We start from the raw sequence: 5184 nt of genomic DNA on the forward strand, positions 1-5184 counted from the left end.
AATATCTCATTAGATGATGAAAAAGCCTCTGAAAAAAATATCCAACATCCCCACATGTTAAGTGTCTTGGCGAGATCAGGGATATTAGGCACATACCTAAGCGTAATAAACACAATATACAACAAGCCAATAGCAAACATTAAACAGAGATAAAAAAAATTAAAGCAATTTCAGTAAAATCAGGGCTGCCCACTCTCTATCTGTTCAACATAATACTTAAAGTTCTAGCTAAACCAATAAGACAACTAGAGGAGATCCAGTTTGGAAAGGAAGAAATCTAGGTATCACCATTCACGGGTGATATGATAGAATGCATAAACAACACCTATAGCTGATAAACCCCTTCAGCAAAGTGGATGGATGCAAAATTAACTCGAAGAAACCAGTAACTCTCCTTTATACAAATGATAAATAGGCTGAGAAAGAAATCATGGAAACAATATCCTTTACAATAGCCACAAATGCTATAAGATATCTTGTTGTAACTCTAACTAAGCAAGTGAAAGATCTTATGACAAGAATGTCAGGTTTCTGAAGAAAGAAACTGAGAAAGATATCAGAAGATGGAAAGATCTCTCATGTTCATGGATTAGTACGATTAAAACAATAAGAATGCCCACCTTACTAAAAGCAATCTACAGACTGAATGCAACACCCATCAAAATTCCAACACAATTCTTTGCAGACTTTGAAAGTGCAATTCTCAACTTCAAATGAAAAACAAACAAATAAACAAAAAAACAGGACAGCTAAAACAATCCTGTACAATAAAAGTGCTTAGAGGTATCACCATCCTGTTTTCAAAATATACTCCAGAGCTATAGTAATAAAACCCACATGGTATTGGTGTAAAAACACACAGGTTGACCCATAAATAACCCCACACACCTATGTACACCTGATTTTTTGAAAAAGAAAAAAAACCAAACCACACAGTGAATAAAAGAAAACATCTTAAACAATTAGGCTGGTCTAACTGGATGTCTGCATGCAGAAGAATGAAAATAAACCCATATCTATCACCCTGCACAAAACTCAAATCCAAGTGGATTAGAGACCTCAATATAAAACTAGATACACTAAATCTAAGAGAAGAGAAAGTGGTAAACTGCTTTGAACTCATTGGCACAAGAAAAAATTTTCCTGAATTGAATACTTAGTGCTCAGGCACTAAGATCAAAAATTAATAAATGGGACCTCATGAAATGGAAAAGCTTTTGTAAGGCTAAGAGTACCATCAATGGATGAAATAGCAATCTACAGAATTGGAAAAGATCTTAGCCAACCTTACATCCAACAGAGGACTAATACCTAAAGTATATAAAGAACTTAAGAAATTAAACACCAACAACACAAACCCAATTAATAGATGGGGTACAGTTCTAAACAGAGAATTATCAATAGAGGAATCTTGAATGATTGAGAAGCAGTTAAAGAAATGTTCAACCATGCTCTCAGTCATTAGGTAAATGCAAATCAAAAGGACTCTGAAATTCCATCTGACAGCCTGAATGGCTACGATTTAAAACTGAAATGACAGCACAGGCTGGCAAAGATGTGGAGCAAGGGGAACACTCCTCCATTGCTTGGTGGCATTGCAAACTTGTACAACCACTTTGGAAATCAGCTTGGTGATTTCTCAAAAAAAAAAATTGCAATAGTTCTAACCCAGGATCCAGCTATACAACTCCTGGGCATATATCTAAAAGATGTCCCACTAGCCACAGACACACGTATTCAACTACGTTCATAACAGCTTTATGAACCATACAGAAAATGGAAAAAAACTTAGATGTCCCTCAACTGAAAATGGATAAAGAAAATGTTCATATACACAATGGAATACTATTAAGCTACTAAAAACAAAGACATCATAAAATTTTCAGGCAAATGGATGTAACTTGAGAATATTATCCTGAGTCAGGTAACCCAGACCCCCAAAGATACATATGGTATGTACTCACTTATAAATGGACATTAACCATAAAGTACAGGATAACTATGTAAAATCCATAGACCCAAAGAAACTGGTTAATAAGAAGGGTCCAAGGGAGGATGCACATGCACATATCTCACTCAAAAGGGGAAACAAAATAGTCATCTGAGGTGTATGAAGAGAGGGGGCTGTGTGGGAGAGGAGGTGAGGAGGGGATTGGGGAGGGAGATCAGATGCAGGGGGGAAAAGAGGGTGGGAGAGGGATCAGAGTGAGATTGGAAATAGGTAGGGGGCATCTCTGGAACTAGCTGAAGGCCTGGGAATGGGGAGGATATGGGGGGTCTATGAGAGTGTCCCTAAATGAGAATTTTATCAGTGGGATATAGAGAGACTAAAGTGGTGACCTCCTGTAGCCAGGCAGGACTTCCAGAGAAATGTGGGGGACATCAACCCACCCACAAATCATCAAACCAAAATTTGACCTACCCACAAAATGTGCAGGGATAAAGATGAAGCAGATATTGAGGGAACAGCCAGCTGCTGACTGTCTTAGTCATCAGACATGACAACTAAGTGGGGGCTGTCTTGGACTCTGTTCCCTGCCGTTAGATTCTCTTCTTCTACTTGGACTGCTTGGTTGGTCCTCAGTGGGAGAGGATGTCTCTAATCCTAATGGGACTAGATGTCCCAGCATGGGGTGGTACCCAAGTAGGGGCTTTCCTTCTTTAATGGGACGGGCATTGGAGGGAAGTATTGGTAAGGGGGGATGGGGAGGGAGAAGGGGGACTGTGTGTAAAATGAATTAAAAATAAAAGACTCTTGTCCAGTGATATCTTGACATCTTTTTCTAAAAAAAGTGACACTAGCTGACATATTTATGCTATGCTATGCTATGCTATGCTATGCTATGCTATGCTATTCATCTATGTGTCTCTTTTTGTTCCAGTACCATGCAATTTTTGTTAAAGTATCTCTCTGGTGTAAGTAGGTGGCATAATCTGCTAACTCCAGTGCTGCTCTTTTTAGCCAGGTGTGTGTTGGCTATACAGACTCTTTTGTGTTTCCGTATAAATACTACGATCTCTCTGATTTTTATAAAAGAATGTATTTTTTTTCAATTGTGTATGTGTGTGCTCCCATACACATATATGCATGTGAGTGTGAATGACCTCAGAGGTCAGAAGAAGGCACCAGATCTCCTGGAACTGGATATGGGTGTTGAAAATAAAACTAAACTGCTCTGCAAGAACAGCAAACACTTGTGGCTGCTGAGCCAGCTTTCTAACGCTCCTTCTGACTTTTTATTAATGTAAGAATTCATAGCCATAAACTTTCTTCTTAGACCTTAGCTCAAGGGCTCTGCTGGGTTGTGGTTTCAGTTTTATCTGATTCTGTGATAAAAAAAAAAAAATCTTTCCTAACTTTTTTTTTAGTGAGCTCCCAATGGTCATTCAAAAAAAAAAAAGTATTATTCAGTCTTCAATATTTGTGTAGTTTCTGAAGTTTCTCTTACTCTTTCTTTCTATTTTATGTTGTGATCTGATTTCAGAAATAATTTTTTTATTTAAAACTTGTATTGTCACCTACAAAGTATCCATTTTACGGAAGATTCCAAAGCCTATTGAGAAGGCTGTATTCCGTTTCTTCAGATGGAACATTTTGTCGATTACTGTTAAGTCCTTCTGATTTATGGTATAGTTTAACTTGTTTCCAGGTGAGTGCCATCTAACAATGGCAGCAGGGTCCTGAAGTCACCCACTATAATTGTGTCAGGGCTCCCGTGGCATTCTGTGCTCATTTGAGTGTTTTCTTTCTGAGCCAAGCTCTCATATTTCAAAAGTCTCATAGAGCCTTCTACCAAGACCTAGCTGGATGAGGTCCACTCTTTCTCAGTCACCCCCGCGGAGGAGCCCAAGGTTAAGTTTCAATCCAGCTGTTCTCGTCGGTGGAGAGCCACCTGGTGGCAAGTTCACGAATTTGGTGCCTTCCCGTCACTAATAGAGGCAGTCTATTCTCAGTGAAGCACAGGTTCATTGTGGATTTAGATGTGCCTTCCTTGCCAACCGGACTCCTAGAGACAGCATTATACACTGATCACCTAACATTTCTGTAAGAAAGCATTGATTTCTTTTAATGTCTGTTATGATCTAAAGTGACAGAAAGTATTCACTCTGCATATTGTTTGAGAGTTCCTGTAAGTTTGGTGGTATTTCTTCCCTACATATTCACAAATTTGCACTACAAATACTGTTGAAGAGTACAGCCTTCAGTTCTATCACTTATTTAGGGATTTTGTGTGCATGGGTATGTGTATGCGTATGTATTTGAGGGTACATTTGCATATATGGATACACATGCATATATGCGCATATTCATGTGAGAAAACAGGTTGACAGGGATGTCCTTCTGACTTCATTTTTATTTATCTGTTCTATCTATCTATCTATCTATCTATCTATCTATCTATCTATCTATCTATCTATCTATTTATTTATTTGAGACAAGGTCTTTCACTGAACTCGGAGTTCATACATGGAACCATGATAACCAGCAAGACCCAGGTAATTCTGTAACTTCTGCTTGGGATAGCAGGTTCTCGCCTTCAAGCAAAGCTTTTCCTGAGATGGTGTGAAGTGGGCCAAACTCAAGTCCTTTTGCTAACATGACAAGCACCTTACTAGCTGAGCCATCTCGTCAGTCCTAATTTATTTAGTTAGTGTTGTTATCATTTGGGCTACGTTTGTACAGAGTCTCATGTTGCAATCTCTTGAACTCGGGGAAATTATTCTACTTCCCCTTCCTAAGTACTGGGAGTACAGGCTTGCATTACTACTTCTGGCTTGGTTTTCTTTTTAAAAGAAATACATGTCTTTAGTGTATTTTAGAAGTTATGTTATTTCTTATACCAATTTTAATGTACGGCATTTGTCATTTTTCAAGAACATCTAATTGACAAATGTAATAATTTAAAATTGCTTCTTCTAACATTTTTCTACATTTTAAATCCCAGGAGGGCTTATCTTGCTGGTAGGTTTTGTAAGAACATTTAAGTATTTAAATATTAATCAATAAAATTCTAAGTGTTCTATTGGATGAATTTACTCTTAAAATCATTCCTTGTTTTTCTCCTCTTCTCCATTCTCTTCTTCCTTTTCCTCCCTCTTCTCATTCTTTTTGTTCTTTTTTCTTCTCTCTCTCTCTCTTTCTCTCTCTCTCTCTCTCTCTCTCTCTCTCTCTCTCTCTCTCTC

Source organism: Mus pahari, chromosome 2, assembly GCF_900095145.1.
Source record: "Mus pahari chromosome 2, PAHARI_EIJ_v1.1, whole genome shotgun sequence".
NCBI lineage: Eukaryota > Metazoa > Chordata > Mammalia > Rodentia > Muridae > Mus > Mus pahari.